At 48.0% G+C, this 20,363-nt stretch overlaps 1 protein-coding gene across 1 annotated transcript in view; it reads right to left on the reverse strand.

Annotated features, from left to right (window-relative positions):
* NGEF (neuronal guanine nucleotide exchange factor) overlaps positions 1-10,722 on the reverse strand; it is a 95,810-nt gene extending 85,088 nt beyond the window's left edge. The window contains exon 1 of the mRNA XM_080669898.1: positions 10,561-10,722. The gene's annotated coding sequence lies outside the window, so the exon portion shown is untranslated. The remainder of the gene's footprint in view (positions 1-10,560) is intronic.
* Positions 10,723-20,363: the final 9,641 nt, after the last annotated feature.

Consider the following 20,363-nt stretch of genomic DNA (forward strand, 5'->3'; position numbering starts at 1 on the left):
CCCTTCACCCCCTTTGCCTGGGTCTCATCTGTTGCCAGGGCTTGAACTGGCTGTTTTTTCCAGATGGCCTTGCTCTCCCTCCGAGCTGTGGCTGACGGTCCAGTCTCCGCCTGACACCACTGGGCAGCTGCCCACAGGCCACAAGTCCTCCACTGTGTCGAGACAGGGTGTCCTGAACGGATAGACGGAGGCTCCTGGCCACCCACAGCCACCCGCCCAGTGGTTTCTGAAGAGGACAGGACGAGGGCGGGCCAGCTTGAAGTGCTGAGGAGAACAGCAGTGCCTTGGGCCACAGCTAGTGAAGGAGGCCACCCTGCCCAGAGAGGAACTGCGCTGAGCTGCAGACACAGTTCTTGCTCCTGGAGGAATCAACAGGGGGGTTGTGTCAGGCACGTTCCCTTTAAGTCATTTGATCCTCATATAGCCCTTGGGGAGGAGGGAAGGAAGGGACTGTTGTTAGTCACATTTTAGAGAAACTTAGTCACTTGCTCAAGATGCAGCTGAGAAGTGGCTGAGACAGAATTCGAACCTGGGTCTTGTGGTCCCAGAGCCCTCCTTGCCGCTGGGAGGACAGGAATAGCCAGTGTCGGAGGGAGGGGGAGAGACTGCCTGTGGTGGTGGAGATGGCTTAGGAAGCAATGCAGCCCTTATCAAAGAGCAGCGAGGATCCGAGCACTCGGGGGACAAAGCCTGAGCCAGGACAGCCCAGCCCTGTTCCCTCTGGGGGCCGAGCCACCAGGCTCCCCAGGGACTCACTGTTCAGAGAACCTCCCTCCACACTGTGTGGAGGCTTCTTTATGGGGAGTCCTAGGTAGTCTGGGGGCAGGGGCTCAAGCCAGGTGCAGAAGTGTCCTCCCCAAAGTGGCTGTGGCCCACAGTTGCCCACGTGAGAACGATGGACACAGCCAGGTTTAGTGAGGGGGGTGGGTGGGGTGGTGGGGTAAGGCCTCTTACCAGCTCCCTGCCTCTTATTCTAAGTCAGGCTGAAACTGTGGGGCACCTGGCGCAGAGGGGAAGACATGGTGTCCACCTCAGCATGTCCTGACTGGACTCTGGGGATGGGTCTCCCCCAGTCCTTGACACAACTTGTCTGGAGGGTGATGCCCACTTAGCTCACATGGAGCTGCACTGGTCCGCTGTGTCCACAGTGGGTTGCAGTTACATGCTGAGTAAGGCTGAGTCCACCCTGTGTTAGGCCCAGGGTTGTGAGACAGACGTGGTCCCTAGTGCAGAGTCCTGGAGAGCAGACAGGAGGGAATTTCCTAATATTCCCCATCATCCCAAACGTGAGTGCCCTTCCTATGGCTTCTCTTTCCTTCTGGAAGGGGCTCTCATGTGTGCAGTGATGGAGCAAGGATGAAATGAGCTTATGTGCCTGGCATCCCATCAACACACGTAAACGACACACTCACTGCTGCTCTTTTTACTCTTTGCAACTAAATGAGTGACCACTTATTTACATTGTTTTTCCTTTTTGGTGTAAAAAGAAACCAAGGTGCCATATGATGTAGGTATAAAAATTTGAAAACAAACTGAGGGTCCATCAGAGCCTCGGCTCGGTCCCAGTGAGTGAATCTATGCCTTGTCTCCAGGGACTGGCTGGTGGCACCCCCGAGAGTCCCATCCCCTCTGGTCATATCAGTGACAGCAGCCACTCTCAGCTGGGTTGGGGAAGAGAAGGCTCAACCTTCTTTCTCAAAGTGAAGCCAGAGCTAGCTGTGCCGCCTTCCCATTAAGAGAACTTTTACCTACTTAATGGAAGCTGAGCCTCTTTCATGTCCTGGCCATCATGTCCAGGCGGTGAGCAATAGCAGGGAGTGAGCTGGGGACAAGGACCACTCCTTCTGGGTGAGCCTCCGCCAGCACCGCCCTTGGCAAGCTCCCACCCTCCTGTGGTCCAAGGTCCCAACCTGAGGAAGGCTGGGCAGGGCTGCTGAGCTCCGAGTCACTGGGCAGAGCAGACACTACACAAAAGCAGGCAATGTCATTTCCACAGCCAAACGGGGATCGTTATGGGCAGGAAGCTGCACACCAACACTGAGTCTTTGTTGGGTTCCAGTGGTGGGACCGTTTGCATGTCGGAGTTGCTATGAGCTCATCACTCAACCCCTAGCCTAGCGGGTATAAAAAGGCCTGCTACAATGACAGGGCCAATACTGGTGTCTTAGTCAGCTCAGGCTGCCCTAACAAAATGCCATAGATAGGGTGGCTTGAACAAGATATTTGTTTTCGCACAGTTCTGGAGACTGGAAGTCTGAGGTCAGGGTGAAGCATGGTCAGGTTCTGGTGAGGGCCCTCTTCCTGCCCTGTAGACGGCTGCCTGGTTATGCCCTCATGTGGCCTTTCCTGGGTGTGTGTGTGAGGAGAGAAGGAGGGAGGGAGACAAGGGGAGGGAGAGAGGGTAAGACAGAGGGTGGATGAGGGAGAGGAAGGAAAAGAGGGGAGAGAGGATATGCTCTTCTTCTCATAAGGCCACTAATCCCACCATAAGGACCCCCCCTCATGACCTTGATTAACCCGAATTACCTCCCAAAGGCCCATCTCCAAATGCCATCACATTGGGGCTTTGGGCTTGAACATATGAATTGGTGTGTGTGTTTGTGTGTGTGTGTGTGTGTGTGTGTGTGTGTGTGTGTGACATGTGCATTCAGTTCATAACAATTGGCAAAGGAATGGAGGGGTACTGGGGTTTCTGGTTGGGAACTCTGAATCCCAACCAGATTTCTCAGAATGCCTCTGGGCAGCCAGAACTTGACCTGGAAGGCAGCATCCTTCCCTCCTGCTCCAGAACCTTCCTAGAGGGTTTGCTCCACCCTTAGCCCTGGAAGAGGAGGACTCTGAGAGCCACGACCCCCAGCCTCCTGGTCATAACTGACCAGAACAGAGTGGACCTTTGACCCAGGAGGAGTCAACCCAGAGGCTGGGCTGAGCCAATCAGATTCTCTCAGATGAGGATTGAGACAGAGACCAGGCCAGTGAGCAGGGTCTCTGGGCTGAATGGCCATGGGATCGGGGAGGTGTTTTGAAATGGCCAGGATGGGCCAGATATACTTGTAGTAGGGCCAACTCTGTGTATGGCGGGGAGGGGGGAGGTAGGGAGGGGTGAGGGGTGGGGCGGGGGAGAGAACAGAGCAGAAGAATGAGAGGAAGAGAGAGATGTGTAGCGTTACCAATTCCTGTCCTTGGTTTTTGCCCTCAGCAGGCCGGGGTGTTCATAGTGCCCTTTAGTTCCCTGTGTTTTCTCCAATATTATCGCTTAAAAATCTTTCTTACCGCTTGAAGGGACTCCTATGCATTACTTCCCAGTGGTCTGAAGCTGGACTTCCCAATTAGTGGTATATCTAGGTTTTCAACACTCTGATTTAGGACATGAGGTTGACCTGGTCAGTCATGTCCTTGGTGGGTTCTGTCCACTCATACGCTGAGCCAGGCTGTGTTCACCCTCTGTAGGCCCCAGGTCATGAGACAAGAGGTGGCCCCCTTGCTCAGACCCCAGAGAGCAGGCGGGAGGGAATTTGGTGATGTTCCCCCATCATCCTAAATGTGAGCACCCCTCCTCCAGCCTTTCTTTCCCTTCTGGAACTTTCTGTCATCTGTGCGGTGCTGGAAGCCTTCCAAGTGCCTTTGTGCCCCTCCTGGTATGATCCTGTGCTCTCCTTACAGGTGGGAGGGAGGTGACTCTGGCCCTGGGGAGGGTTTACCGAGGTACACGGTAAAGTGAGGCATACAGAGGCACCGGCTGTGGGGGTCAAGACTCATGGAGTGTGCCTGGGCCTTGACAGTGGGCAGAGAGGGGAGTGGGAGCAACCAGAGAGAATGGGACTCTGTAGAGAGGTGGAAGGTGACAGAGGTCTTGGGGAGTTGTGGGGCTGGGATTTTGGATTTGGTTTGGGTGAACAAGTTATGCAAGAGGGAGATATGATACTTGCAGAGATGTTGAGGGGCTGTGATTTCTTAAACTATCCATAGGGTTTCAATGAACCCAGAGAGTCCCCTGTTCCCCTCCAGAGTGGGATGTGAGCCTGGAATGGTAGTTTATTATAGGAGGCACATCAAACATTCAAAACATTAATATTATTTATTTTAGAAAATCCAATTAGCACATCGAACCTGTGACTTCACAGATGTCAATGCTTAGGATGAAAATAAATAGAGAATTTAATTTGAAGCCAATCTGTGGGACGTATTGACAGCACAGGTGGGACGTACATACCTTAAAAATGGCAAATGGGGAAAGTAATTGACAGTCCAAAAACAATCCCGTGAAATTGCCTGGAGGAGCCAGACTCACTGAGTCTCCTTCTCTCCTGAACTAAGGCTTTCTCCCGCTCTGTGCCAGTGGTGCCCTTGGGCCCTACACCTGACCTGCTCACCCAGGTGCCCTGGGGAGGGGGGCGCGGTGACAACTTGTTACAAGGCCAGCAGGGGTTTTGATGACTCACTGCTCCACTCAGCTTTCTGGAACTGACCTCGGCGAGTCTGAAGATCTTCTGAAATTGTGTGCAGGGTGCATGCTTGCTTTCACCACAGCCCAAGAGGGTCAAGGCCACGGCTCGCTGCCTGCCATCTCATTTCTTGTGTTCACAAATCCATGTGCTTTTAATTATAAATTAACTCAAACCTTGCCAGGTGGTTGGCAGGGCATATTCAATGGGTATGAAACAGCAGTGGCAGGTGTTTGAGGCCTGCCCCCACCAAGGACACCCTCCGGGAGGCAGCTGGGGGCTTCCCCACGAGGCTGCCCAACCTGAAGACAGCAGCAAGGGGTGTTCTCTCCCCAGGGCCGGATCCCTGCCTCTGATCCTTTCTGACCTAAGCAGACTTCCCTCTAGGCTTCTCCTTCTGTCCCCACTGACCGGGCTCTGGCCAGGGCTTTGAGCTTACACCAGCTCTTGAGCTCCTGCCTGTGGCCCTGCCTGGTGCCTGGTCCTCTGTTCCTCCAGGTCTATCTTCCAAGGGCCCACTTGTTCTCGGGCTCTAGAAGCCCGTCCATGCACAGCCCACCCACCCACCCAGGTGCATGGACTTCTGTCCATCCATCGACCCCTTTCTCTCTCTGGCTACGCTGCCAGCTATGACGATGAGGGAAGAGGCCACGAGGCTAGGACTATGGGCGGCCCCTGGAAGCTGAAAAAGGCAAAGAAACACTCTCCCCCAGAGGCTCCAGAAGGAAGGCAGTCCCGCCAACACCTGGACGTTAGCCCAGCATGACCTGTGTGGAACTTCTGTCTTCCAAAACTGTAAGATGAAAATTTGTGTTTTTTTAAGCTACTAGGGACCTGGTCATTTGGGACAACAGCCACAGAAAGCTAACTCACTCTTCCATAGATGGGGCCTGAAATCTGTGCGGTTGGTCCACCACTGATTTCCTCAGATTGTTTCCATACCAGCATTTGCCAAATTCGTTTTTTAAAAAATTTGAAGCAAAAAAAAAAAAAAAAAAAAAAATTGAAGCATCAGCTAAATTTGCCAGAAAAAATGCCTTCATTTAATTAGAAATATTATTCACTAGAGGACTGATGCACGAAATTTGTACAAGGAGCTCAGCCCTCGCAGCTGAGGCTTTGTCCGGAAGGTCATCTGGAAGGATGTCCAGAAGGGCGTTCAGCTGTCCGGTCTAATTAGCATATTATGCTTTTATTATTATAGATTGGAGGGAAGTGGTCATCAGGTCCCCTGAGGCAGCACCTAGAGGGAACCCTCAGGGGTGGACAGTCTTGCTGGTGGACATCAGGCCTGAATGGCCCATCGAGAGAAGTTTCTCAGAGTCGGCTGCTCAGAGCGCTTGGGACAGGTGAATGCTTCAAGAGAGTTCTCTGGCCCAGCCGGCATGGCTCAGTGGTTGAATATCGACCTATGAACCAGGAGGTCATGGTTCGATTCCCGGTCAGGGCACATGCCCGGGTTTCGGGCTCAAGTTGCAGGCTCAGTCCCATGGGGGGCGTGCAGGAGGCAGCCAATCAATGATTCTCTCTAATCATTGGTGTTTCTATCTCTCTTTCCCTCTCCCTTCTTCTCTGAAATCAATATATATATATATATATATATATATATATATATATATATATATATTAAAGAGAGTTCTCTGCATACACTCCTATAGGTGCTAAATACTCAATGTAAAATTATAAATTCTCTCCCTGCTACTCAAAGTCAACTTTTATATTGAAAAGAAGGATCTGTTTTATTTCTCAAGGCCTACTGGGATAACAATATCTGAAACTGAGTGTAAGCACCTTATAATCATCACCTCATTGAATACTCAGGGCGATCCTATATGAATTGTTACTGTCCTGTCCCATTTCCCCCTTTTTTACAGAGGAGGACATGGAGATTCAGAGAGGTTAACTGACTCAACCAGTCACACAGCAGCCAGTGGTGGAGGCAGCCTGGCTGTGGACAAGTGGTTAAGAGCATGATTGCTAAGCTATTTCTCACCCCCTTTAATTCAGAACGTTTCTGACCCACGGCAAACAGCCTTTCCTGAGAACACAGTCTTATAAGGTCATGGAGATTCAGAGAGGAATAAAAGTAGACAGAAACAGCCTGGGTCTAAGCAGTAACAGGAAGACCACCTTAGCCTCCACAGCCTGTGCCTGTGGTTAAAAGATGTTCCTTTATTTTGGCAATTTCTGTGATATTTCTCCAGTGAATACACAAATTGGTGATAATAATGTTTCTCCAAACATTAGCCGGGTCTGTTTATCCTAGACTGAACATCAGATGGTTTCTTTCTGACCCCAAGTTAGAATCTCTCCATGTCTTAACCTTGACTTGAAACCCAAGTTAGCCGACAGCAAGTGGCTTTGATTTCGACACTGAACTGATTCTAAAGGGGCCAGAAAACAGTAGAAAGAAAGTCCCAGGCTCTGATATCTGAGGCACTAGGAAAAATTGTCCATGTGCCAGATGCCTTTTTAATCCAGAAACAAAGAACCTTAACATCATTTCAAAGTTCTAAGCTAACTTCTTTACAAAGGTATTCAGCAGGAAACAAGTCTTTCCTCCAGCATTCAAGGAACCACCAATAAATGTTTTTGTCACTCAGATGAGAGCAGAAAACTGTTTGCCTCCTGCGCTAGGGCCCGGGCCAGGGAGCCGCCTGCAACCAAGGTACGTGCCCTGGATTGGGAATCGAACCTGGGACCCTTTGGTCTGCAAGCCGATGCTCTATCCACTGAGCAAACTGGCGAGGGCCATGTAGCTGTTTTTTCATTGTAGAGAGAGAGAAACATTGACTAGCCAACTGAGCACCCACCAGGGAATACTTGGAAGTTTTTTTTTATTCCATTAGTGAGATTTAATGGGAACCTGCTTTGGCTTGGGAAGGCCAAAGGAAGCAGCTGTGAGTGGAAACTAGGTTTTCTTACTCTGCTTATCTGGGCAGCAGCAAAGAGGGCAAGGCAGCTGAGGGGCTGGAATGAAGGTGGGGAGCTTGGGAGACAGACAGCGAGATCATCCATTTTATCACATCTTATCACTGCTGGCTCAGAGCAAGTGTGCAGCAAATATCGACTGGCTGAATGTGTTCGCTAAGCAGCCAGTCCCCAAGGAGCCCACGGTCATGATGGATTGAAATACTGAGACAGCAGGTCATATTGTATGTGAACTGAGCAACCCTCCCCCGAGCCACTCAGGACTGACTCTTGCCACTTTCAGGCAGAGCCTGGGGGATCAAGGTCCTCAGGCCCAGCTTGTCTTTCTTCCTTGTCCCTGCCCCAGTGGCTCCCAAGTTCCTCCAAGCCTTTTAAGCTGCTCATCCTCTGGAGAGGCTATGTTTTGAAGGGTCTGTCTCTGGTAGGAAACATAGTCGTTAATTAATAACGAATCAGCACCCATTTTACAATACATCAAAGCCCTAGTTAATTGATGGTCAGAGCTGTGGCAGACACCAATGCTTGAGCCTGAACTTCAGCCAGGAGTGAAAAGGAAAGGGAGAATCTGAGGCAAAGCCAGCCGGCGCTGGAGTAGAGAAGTGCAGGACAGTGTGCCCCATGAGACATGTTGGGCATACAGTGTGATCTCTGGGAGCCTTTGGGGTCCCACACACTCGTCCACCTTGTTAAAACCCTGCTGCCCCTTTCCTGGGAGGTGCCCTTTGTGCAAGTGTGCTATTTAAAGAGCTTTCAATATCCAACTCGGGTAAGTGTGAAAAATTACTATCTTATTTTCAAGTTACAGAACCTTACTTTACATAAAGCCATATCCCTCAGCCTTCTCGTCTTGCAAAAGAATTAGTAAGTGATGTAAGATCATTTAATAACGTCCAGCTCAAAGGTCACCTCCTCCATGCTGGCCTCCCTGATATCTCTTTGACGAGCCCCCACTCATTCGAACATGCGATTTTATTTTTCCATTCCAAAACTAAGGTGAGTAGAAGTAGAAAGATTGAGAGATGGCTGACCCAGGTTCCCAGATACCTAGGTCCTTAATGAAGGGTGTTCTCAGAAAAAGCCCCTCTTTAGTCCTCAAAATCTTTGCCCAGACCCAGTGCAGACTTCCCCAGAGCGGGGCCTCAAGGACTGCTGTCAACCAAGGAAAGGAATGCCAGTTCATTGGCTTCTCTGGGCATTTCCTCAAGGTCCAGAAGCAGACCTCTGCCCACTGGGGGAGTGGGGAAAGGTGAGCCCAAGGTGACCAGAAAGAAAATTCCTTCTGAGGCCTAGGCTGCCCTGCCCCAACAACCCCCAAAGATGCCAAGGGGAGTTCTGAATAAGGCAGCGCATAGTTTCAGAGATGTACCTCCTGCTCAGTCAGTCAAAATGCCTCTCAGCACTCCCATAACCTTCTTTGGATGAGGAGGGTGTTCTGGGCCCCCTTCGTGAAGAAAGGGCCTCTAACCTGGCCTCTGGCTTCTGCCTCTCCCATCTGTGTCCCAGCCCCTCTTCAAAGCCTTACCCGCCAGGGTGCTCAGCAATGATTTTTTTTTGGGGGGGGGCGCGCGGGGGGCAATGATTTGATGAAGGAGTAAAGGAAGGAATCTGTACCATTTTAGGGTGGTGCTGGTGGTAACCTCAGAGAGTCAGCACTGACCTTTACTGGGAAGACATTGGCTCATGGAGAGGAGAAAGGACCCCTTCCTGTGAGATGGGGTGTCTGGTCTAGGGCTGTTGAGATCAATAGTGACTCCAGTGTCCCCGGTGGAGCCAGCAGGTGGGCAGAGCCAGCCGTGGGCAGTTAGATTTGGCCTCCTCTGCTGAGTCTCCGGGCTGTTTTGCCACTGGTGTAGGTTTCCTCGGCTGCCCCTGCCTGGGCCAGTTCCAGAGGCAAACACTTGTCTCCTTCCACCTCTGGCCGCTGGGGTCACCTCGTCTCTCCTGTGGGGAGCCCCTCCAATGGTGGGTTTTCAAGACAATTTAGACTCCAGTAAGGAGTCAAGGGAAGTGGTTATTGTCAGCTTTCAAGGACCGGAAAGTTTAAGACACCCATAGAGACACTGGTTTCTACTACTTAAGACCAAGCAATGCCGGGGCAGCTGGAGATGTGGTGGGAGAGAAGAGGAAAGGGAAAACCTGGGCAGAAAGTGGAAAGGGAGAAGGGAAGGGGGACAAAAGGTGACAGGGGGATTCCACCAGCGGTCTGACTACATTAACAGAAGCACTTTTCCAAAAGCTGAGCATGTGTTGGTCATCATCAGAACAGGGCAGAACTGTCCGAAGCACAGGAACCACAGCCCAGGTCTGTTCAGCCAGTGACTGTGAGCATCCCAATCTTTATATCAAGACAGAAAAGAGGAGCCTGCCCCCATCACATTCAAGAAAGCTGTGTCCCCAGACATGGAGTCGCACCAGGCTTTGGCTTGATGCCAGACAGGTGCACAGTCCAGAAGGTTCAGAGGGGCGGAGCCTTTTGTTCTTTTGAGGTGGGACCCTGAGCGGCAGGGGCCAATGTAGTAGGGTGGCCTTGCAGGGAGCTGTCACCTCATGGCTCCGAAAGACATCCCTCTGTGCACCGTAAGAGCCAAATTCCACAGGTGCGCTTCCCGACCCTGAGACCGGAGCCACACGCTCAGAGCAATCACGGTTTGTCTGTCACTTCGCAGTTTCCAGGCAGTGGGTTTATAATCAGGGCTGGCGGCATGGTTTGTGGCCTGCGCTGTCGCACAGGGCCAATCACTTGATTTAAGGCTCTGATGTTACCATTCTTAATCATTTTAACATTCTTAATTCTTGAAATTCGGAATAACCTTTGAACAAGGGGCCCCACATATTCCCTTGGCTCGGGGCACTGCAAATTATGTAGCCAGTCCTGTTTATTGTCGCACTTGGCCCCATAGCCATCACAGGAGAGGAACCGGAGGGAGACACTACCCCTGTCCAAAGATGGTGAAACTGAGTACTGGCTGGAAGCATGATGCATGAAACCAAGACGAGACTGGACCTGGGGAGGGAAGTCTGGGCTGTTCTCTCTTGGAGCTGCCTCTCAATGAGCAGGGGTAGATGGTCTCCTCTTCTTCACACACCTGCCTGGGGTCTTTCCAATCCTGTCCTGGCTGCAACCTCCATGCCATCTCTTATTTCATCTCATTTCATTTTAAAAATACTGAAACTATTTACTCACCTGCCAGTGAGGAGCTCCTGGGGTTGGGCCTCCCTGATGGCTCTTCCTGTACTATCCTCTGTCCTGCCCGTTGGCCTGTCCCCAGCCAGATCCACACGTCCTCCGCTCTGTCGCGGAGAGCCCACAGACAAACACTTTGTCCTCTCCTGCAAAAGGCTCCCTGGGAAGCATTCCTGACCTTCAGACCTGCCTCAGCCCAGAGCTGGCCCCATGCCCGTGACAATCACTTCCTGGGCTGGGTGTTTACCTTCCTGGGCCCCGTGGGCCCAGCTAGGGTGGTGGCCACATACCTGACCCAGAGGCTGTGCAGGAGGGAAGGCATCACCCTTGCTGGAGGCTGGCGACAGCTGGTACTGTTCCCTGGTGCAAGGTAACTCCGATGGTTCCTTGGCACACCTGATCACCCCGCCCCTTGGCCTTGGCCAGGCAGACACACAGCTCTTGAATCTGAGGCTTGGGAAAAGGCTTGGGGTCCTCTATGGTTCCTTTCACTTCCTGCACGTGGCCATCATGCCTCAGCTTGATCACTTCCAGGAATGGGACACTCGCTGCTTTGGGAGGGAACTTGCTCCATTATTATTATTATTATTTTCTAATATCTACCTTCTATTCAGTGACAGGTACTGGGCTTAGTATTTTATATAATCACTTCATGTAATCCTTTTGTAATCTCTATGAGAAGAGAATTATGCCCGTTTTAAAAATGCAGAAACAGAGGCTCGGAAGTTGATGATCTTGCCAAAGCCGCATGGCTAGGAAGTTGGGGGTTCAAAATTCAAACTGAGGCCAATTGGTACCAAAACCTAGGCTCTTAACCACTACCATCATTTGCCGAGTTTAATAGCCAGAATATCCATTTTTATGTTAAACTCAAATCAGCCACTGTATTAGCTAGTGGTTGCTGGCAACAAATGAACACAAACATAGTGGCTTCAAACAACACACATTTGTTTCTTACAGTTGCTGTGATCAGGATCTTCACAGCTAGCTGGGTTCTCTGCTCAGGGTCCCTCATAGGCCAAAGTCAATGTGCCTGGAGGGCTGGGGCCGAGTCTCAGAGCCCCACTGGGGAAGGATCTTAGGAGATGCTTAAAATAGGTTTTTGCAGTGGTCAGTTCCTTGTGTGCCATAGGACTTAGCTCCTCACTGACTGTTGGCCTAAGGCTGCCACAGAGGCCTCTCCACTATGGCAGCCTGTCACCAAGGTGAGCAACAGAGAGAGAGAGTCCAGGAAGACAGAAACCACTGTCCTTTGTAATCTTCTCACAGAAGTTACATCCCATCACTTTTGCTGTATTCTGCTCATTAGGAGGAAATCATCAGGTACAGCCAACACTCAGAGGTAGAGGATTACACACAGATGTGAACACCAGGAGGTAGGATTGCTGAGGTCCATCTTTGAAAGCTATCCATCATAGCCACCTGATTGCCATAAAACAATGGTTTCAGTGTTGCCTCTGAAAGCCAGATAGAGGTAGTCTTTTATGCACCCATCCATCCATTAATTCATCCATTCATTGATCAATCCATCTGTCTAACCACCCACCCATCCATCCATTCATTAATCCATCCACCCATCCATCCACCTATCCATCCATCCATCCACCCATCCATCCATCCATCCATCCATCCATCCAATAAACATTTGAGTAGGACACTACAAGCCAGACCCCACATTAGGCTCAGAAGATACCATTCACTCTCCCTACCACCAAAGGCTTCCAGTTGAGCCTTCACATATGAAGGTTTGAGGTGGTGTCCACTGAATGCTCTATTCTTCAGGGGTATAAGTTCTCTTTCTTGCAACCAGTCTTCATATGTCATACTCCTGAAATTCCTTTTCCTCCTGCTCACTCCCCTGTCTTTGCCTTATTTTTTAAAACAGCGGTTGCCAACCTTTCGGACTTCACGGACCACCAGTGTTCGCGGACTACCGGTTGGCGACCACTGCAAAAACCTATTTTAAGCACCTCCTAAGTACAAGGACTAATGGTAGCTGGTGTGTGCATGCATGTGTGTGCATGTTTGTAGAGTTAGATCTGATTTTTTGGGCTGATTTTCTTCCTTTCTCATTAGTAATTTTCCTGTCTCCCCTTAGCTCCCAAGGGAAGCAGGACCACAGCTTTTTGGAGACAAGCATCTTGCCATGTGCAAACAGGACCAGCTCAGAGTTGTGCCTGCATTTCCTTCACCCCAGCCTCACCATCCTGTGGATCCCGTCTGCTGACTTTGCACAGGTCCTGGGCTGGGTGAGTGAACTCTGAGAAGAGGGTGACAAAGTCTGTGGAAATTGCCCCTTAAGGTGTGCAGAGGGATGTCTTTGGGACCTGGTATTATTATATGGGAGACTATTCATTTCATGCATTTGTTGAGCGCCTGGTAGGTGTAGATATTGTGGTAGACCCTGAGGGTACCACTGGGAGCACCTTGAAAGTGAATCTCATTTCTTTTTTTCTCCTCCACTCTATCTCTGCTTCAGAACAGGCCCCCCTCACCTCTACCTGGATCATTGCAATGTCCTTTAAATGGTCTCCTGGATTCATTCTCTCCCAATTCATTCTCTCCCACTCAATATGCCATGTGAACATGCTGACACAGTCCTGAACCTGTCACTTTCTTCTCGAAAACATCTTATGTAACCTCTGTTCACAGTTTCCTGAGTATTCTAGAAATGTTCTCTCTACATACTCTCTCTCTCTCTCACCCCCCTGCCCCTCCACAACACCTACATCCTTTTGTTTTATTTAGGCAGAACCACAGCATGTATGTACTATTCTGTATCTATTGTCTTGGTACTTTTCCAATTCAGCACACCTTAAAGTCCTTCCCTCTTTTTAATGATGATCTATTGTTCTGCTATAGGAATATTCTGGGGTGATATGAGTGCTGTAGACTGAGTGTTAGTGTTCTCTCAGAATTTGTATGTTGAGACCTAACTCCCAAGGTGATGTATTAGGAAGTGGGGCCTGTGGGAGGTGATTAGGGCATGAAGGTGGACTCCTCATAAACAGGTTAGTGCCTTATAAGGGAGACCCCAGAGAGCTCCCTTGCCCTTCCACTAGAGGGAAGAAGGCCACCTACGAACAAGGAAGCAGGCTCTCACCAGATACTGAATCTGCCAGTGTCTTGATCTTGGACTTCCCAGCCTCCAGAACTGTGAGAAATAAATTTCTGTTGTTTATAAGCCCCCCAGTCTAAGGTATTTTGTTACAGCAGCTTGAATGGACAAGACACGAGAAATCATTTCAAGAGCTGAGATGCCCTTGACCAGAAGCTTTTGTGATGTTTTCTGGGTGATAATTTTTTATAGATCATTAATGGACTTAATAATCATAAACCAGCTATTTTAAGGTGATTGTTACAATTGCACATTGGCAGGAATTGAATGGTCAAGTGTAATAAGCTTAATTCATTATAAGAGACTAGTAGCCCTGCACATGAATCCGTGAGCCAGTAGCTCGCCAGTAGCTTGCCAGTAGCTTGCTACCCTGCCCCCTCCTGTAGCTCTCTGCCACCTGCTTGTAGCCAGTAGCTCTCTGCCCGCTGCCCTGCCCTCCTGTAGCTCCCCCTGCCCTCCCCCCATAGCTTTCTGCCCTACCCCCTCCTGTAGCTCTCCGCTACCTGCTTGTAGCTCGCTGCCCCACTCTCCTGCTGATCTGTGATCCGGTTGTTACACAGTCAGTCATTACGCTTCACAGTGTAACGACCATTTGCATATTACATCTTTATTATATAGGATTTAAAAAAATTTTTCTACTAACTTTCAGTATAAAGTTTGCTGTTAGGAGTGGGAAGAGGAGAGAAATGTAAATGTTTAAAATGTTTTAAAAATTGCATTTTTACTTTAAGAAATACATTTGAAATACATAAAGACAAGGGACCAGGCCTGGTCAAGAAAAATAACTGAGCAGAATCCAGAATAGTTGCCATAACATCTACTGACAACCTTTGGGCCAGGCTATATTCTAAGAACTTTATATGAATTAACTTGTTTAATCATCACTACAGTCTTATGATGAAGAAGCCAGACATAGAGAGATTAAACTGCTTGCCCAGGGCCACATGAAATTTCCTGAACACAAAGAAATGCTGAAAAAAAAATTATATATATATATATATATATATATATATATATATATATATATATATATATATACTAGAGGCCCAGTGCACGAATTCGTGCACTAGTGGGATCCCTCAGCCTGGCCTGGGCCCTCTCGCAATCCAGGACCCCTTGGGGGATGTCAGACTGCTGGTTTCGGCCCGGTCCCCACAGGCCAGGCTGCGGAACCCCAACGGTGCACAAATCCATGCACTGGGCCTCTAGTATGCATATAAGATCTTTGGTTAATCTCTTCCTGCCCTCCCTCCTTCCCTCTGAGATTCATCCATGTTTCCATGCCTGTGCGTTGAGCGTCTGCCCCCTGGTGGTCAGTGCACATCATAGCTACTGGTCGAACAGTTGCTTAGGCTTTTATATATATAGATATTTTATTTCAAGAGCAAGGAAGATAAATCTCTAGATGCCATAAGTTAATAGGTAATTCTTAGGTAATTCTATATCTACTCTGGTGAGTTAATGCTTCAGGAACTATTACACACATGGCCAGGGATGTATTTGTTTTAAGTTAATAGTTGTGGGGGAACAAAAATCAAAACCTTTGAACTTGAACACAGCAGGAAATTGGGAGAGAAATTACAGCACAGAAGCTAAAAATTGTCCTAGGCCATGAGTAGAAATAGAATCACCTACAATAAAATAGAAAAGCTGGGTTTGCACATGAGGTTTAAACCTTCACCACTCATGAAGTACAGAAACTCTAAGATAGAGATGGAGGAAGAAACTTGAGAAATCATGAGCCCTTAACACTGAGGTAGAGACAACTTTGGGGAGGTTTCCACAATCTGGGGCATAGTGGGAATACCTCCACCACCACCTCTGAGAGATAATTTCCATAGAGGATGAGCTTGCACACAGAAATTATAAAACATTTGAGGAAGGCCAATATGAAGAATATAAACAATTATGAATTATTTTAAAATAGATTCTAACAAGTTATACAGCATTTGAGGAAATCCAATTGAAGAAAAGCATCCCACAAAAAATGGGAAAATAAAAACAATGGAGTAATATAAAAAGAGACTTTAAAAATAAGTATATTTAAGGTGTTTAGAAAGATAAAGGAGTAAAAATCTGTAAAAACAAAAATGGGAAATCATTTTTTTAGAATTTAAAACCATTTTTTTAGAGCAGTTCTAGGTTCACAGCCAAATTTAGGGGAAGGTACAGCAATTTCCCATATACTCCCTGTCCCCACATATGTATAGCCTCCCCCATTATCAACATTTCCACCAGAGCAGTACATCTATAATAATAAAAGGGTAATATGCTAATTAGACCGGACATCCTTCTGGCCGTCATTCTGGTGGAAGCTGGGGCCGGAGGGAAGCCCAGGTCCCCGGTGCCAGAGGGAAGTCGATACCAGCAGCCAGGGAAAGGAAGGCCTACTTTTGCACAAATTTCATGCATCGGGCCTCTAGTTTGTTATAATTTATGAACCTACATTGATACATCATTATCACCCAAATCCATAGTTTATATTAGGGTTCAGTCAGTGTTGTATGTTTGGACAGATGTATAATGACATGTGTCCATAGGATATTATACAGAGAGTATTTTCACGCCCTAAAAATTGTATATATTTCTCCTATTCACCCTCCCACCCCTAGAAATCACTGATTTTTCACTCTCTTTGCAGGATGTCATGGAGTTGGAATCATGCGGTGTGCAGCCTTAGCAGCTGGCTTCTTTCACTTTGTAATATGCTTTTAAGGTTTCTCCATGTCTTTTCATGGCTTAATAGCGCATTGCTTTTTAATGCTGAGGAAATTAGTTTTTAAAAAAAGTAAATTCAAAGAGGAACTAAGTAGAAATAAAAACCCCAAAACATTTCATTAGAGAAAAAAACACACACACCTCTTAGGTAGACACAACTCTAGATTTTGTGATTTGGAAGATATATTGGGTAAAGCACCCAGAATGAAGCACCAGGAGGCAAAGAGATGGGAAACATGAAAAATAAGTCAAAAGACATCTGAAGAACAAATCAAGAAAACCAAGTATACATTGAAGATGCTGTTCTAAAGGAGAGAGGAGAGGAGAGGCAATGTTCAAGCATTAATGACTGAGAAATTTTCACAATTGAAGAAAGACATGTCCTCTGAGTTTGGAAAAGCATTCTGAGTCCACAAGGTAAATAAAAATGAATTCACACCTGGTCAACCCATAGTGGAACTGCAGAACATCAAAGGTAAGGAAAAATCATAAAGGTAAGAGAGAAAACAGATTACAATCAAAGTAATGATGATCCTGGCCAGCCAGCACTGTACTGCTTCCTTGCTTCCTCACACTCAAACTTTGCACCCACTTACATGCTGCTGAAATGTTCTACCTCTGCTTCTGTAAATTTTACTTTTCTTCCTGGTCTAGCTCAGATCATAAGCCTTCGTCCAGGAAGTCTTCCTGACTACCCTTGTTCTTATCACTTCCCCTTGCTCTTAATCACTGTCACCATTACAGTCCACCCCTGACTCCTGGGTGACTGGCTTCTGTTCCTTGGATGTTTGTCTTTCCCACACACACAAATAATAAACATGGGAAGCTCTGGGACCTTATCCAGGATCTTTCTCTCCTCCTTCCAAGTTAGTATGGTGTTGGCTACATGTATGTGTTCGGTGAGTATATATATTTTAATATGTTTTTATTAATTTTAGAGAGAGAGGAAAGGAGAGGGAGAGACAGAAACATCGATTAGCTGCCTCCCGTATGCTTCCTACTGGTTATCGAGCCTGAAACCTAGACATGTTCCCTGATGGGGAATTAAACCGGTGACCTTCTGGTCAACCAACTAAGCCATACCAGCCAGAGCTCAGTGAACATTTTTGAACACAATAAATTTATCCTTTGGAGTCAAATATAAGTTAAATTTTCATGCTGAGTCAAGCTCAGTTTTATAAGCTCTTTGGGCCCTTTTGAAAGCCCTTTTGATGGTCTGGCCAGGATAAAGTGAGTAGGCACTCTTAGTCCACATATTATTACTTATCATCATTTTTAATATAATGTATGTTTTTGCCTGGCTGGTGTGGCTCAGTAGTTGTGTATCGACCTATGAACCAGGAGGTCACAATTTGAGTCCTGGTCATGGCACATGCCCTGGTTGTGAGCTCAGTCCCAGTAGGGAGCATGCAGGAGGTAGCTGATCAATGATTCTCTTTCATCATTGATGTTTATATCTCTCTCCCTCTTCCTTCCTCTCTGAAATCAATAAAAACTTATTTTTAAAAAAATGTATTTTTAAACTAATAATTAAATCATATGTGCCTGAAAGAGTACAGGAAATAAATAAATATTGTTTGTAATCCCACTAGTTAAAATTGACTACCGATAGTATTTATTTATTCATTCTATATTCACTGGAAGTATCTATTTTGTCCCAGGCACTGTGCTAAGTTTTGGGGGATGCAGCAATACATATGTGGTATAATTTTTATTTATTTTTAATATAGATTTCTGAGTATATAATATGCAGATTTACAAAAGTAGGATCCTAGTTTATATGCTATCTTGTATCCCAACATTTTCATGCATTATCTTTAAAACATGGTTTTACTTAATCAGCTGCCTAATACTCCATTTTATGGATGTGTTATGATTTCTTTAATGAGTCACCACCCTACACTTACCTCGCTTTTAAAATACCCCTTCTGTGGCCCATTGAATTAGTTGGAACACAGCCAGAATGTAACAGCATCAACTTCAAGGTGATTCCTAGACCTCCAGGGGGTGTGAGTCAGAGCTGGGGTCTGGGTTTACTAGGGTGTTCACATGGACTGGCTTTTGCATGGGACTTTCAAACATAAATTCTAAGGTCAGACCATAACCCTTTCTCTGCAAACTGATGAGAGGCTTAGACCAGAGCAGGAACAAGGGGACCCAGAACTGGCCATCCAGGGGTCACTCTGACCTGGGGGGGCAGCCAAGGAGAGCTGAACTTGGCTCTGAGCCACAGGAACCACCTAGAGCTGAAGATAATCATGGGAGAACTATGGCCAATGGAGGGAAGGGAAATAAGTAAGGGAGGCCTCCCTCATCCCTCAGTTCTAGACTGAGCCAAGAAGTGCACTTTGAAGTGAATGGACTGCCTTCAGGTTTTTCCAGCTCCTGAGGCCTCACCCACACTGGCAGTGGGCTGGGTGAGCTGGGTTATATTTTCTGACAGTGTGCCAGCTCCTGACTCGTCCTCCTGAAAATGAACTTGGGGCCCATGGATGGTGCTGTTTAGACATGTTGTGATGGGTCCACAAGAAAAGGGCTTGTTGCCATGGCAGTCCTTATCATGAGCTGATGCTTGGTTAAGCGATTTAGACAGGTTATCTAAAGTCTCACATTGTCAGCCCTGTCTGGAAAGGCAGCTCATCCATTCATTCACTCAATTGATGAGTATGGATAGAGCACTGATGATTATCTGAAACGCCATTGGTACCGGGTTATAGACAGGTGAGTCATATAGTCTGCTCCAGGCAACTTAGTCTACCTTGATGTATTTGTTCCCATTTTTTCAGCAGAGGAAACTGGGGTCTCAAGAGATCAAGAAGGCTGCCCTGCTCACCTAGCTGCCCCAGGCAGAGCCCAAAGAGGAGTTGCATCCTGGGTGGCTCCAGGTCCTCCTGCATGTCCACACCCTCCCAGTCCCTGGAGGTCTGTTCCCTGATATGCACACACTTTGCCCGCTGCATCCGTTTAAGAGGCAAGCCTGACTCAGTTGGCCTGTGGCTCACCCTGATTCAGCGTGACTTGTAGATAAGTCCTTCCCCGGATGATGAGAGGCAGTGCCCTCCAGGGCTGGGCCTGTACACTGACACTGCCTGGGGCCTCCCTCAGGTGTTTATAGGCACAGGCCTGGTAGTGGAGCCGTGAGACTCGGGGTGAAGCCAGGGGAACACAGGAGCTGCGCTGACCTTCTCCAAGCTGGTTCCCACGGCCTCTTCTAGCACACTCTGATGTCCAATCCAGGCCCCGGGATCCGACTTGGAGCACTTCCTGAGGTAAGGCTTCTCTTGGAATTGACCCACCTGTTCCTTTGTTGATATAAACAAGAGTTCTCCTGTACCAGGTAATTACGGGGTGATGGTGCCATACTTGGGAATGCCTCAGACAGTGGCCATTTTTTAAAGAGTACTAGCTCATGGCCCCTCAACCCCCGATATAGTGCTCACTCTGTTTTGGGGGTATCCAGGGGACATGTTGGATGGGAAATGTGGGAGAAGGCTCAGATCAGCCAGTTCAGGAAAACTCCTCATTCTGCCCCCAAGTTATTGCTGGTCTGAGCTTCCAGAAGGCTACTCGGGCTCCTGTCCTGCCGTGGGAGTTGGGAGAGCTCCTCTCAGCTGCATTGAGCCCATGGAAATGGAGTTTTCTTGGGGGAGAGCACTTTGGGTTTGCTGCCCCACATGTTTGCTTTGCTGGAACTGATGGCAGACCACATGCGGGGCCCTGTCTGCTCTTTGGAGAGATGGCATTATTTCAATGTGGTAGCCAACAGGCCAACATTCCATCCAAAACTGGTCACGAGAACAAGGGCTATTCCTCTGGGGAAAGCTGCAAAGTGCGCCTTTCTTGCTCCCAGAAGCACTGGCTGTCACTTATTGTGGGCTTCTGAAGGGCAGGTGTGTTTACCTGTTTCCAGGCACATGGAAGGTGTTCCATACAGATTTGAGTTGGCAAAGATGCCTCCTGAAGTGGG

The sequence above is a fragment of the Plecotus auritus genome (assembly GCF_963455305.1).
Source record: "Plecotus auritus genome assembly, chromosome: 5".
Taxonomy (NCBI): domain Eukaryota; kingdom Metazoa; phylum Chordata; class Mammalia; order Chiroptera; family Vespertilionidae; genus Plecotus; species Plecotus auritus.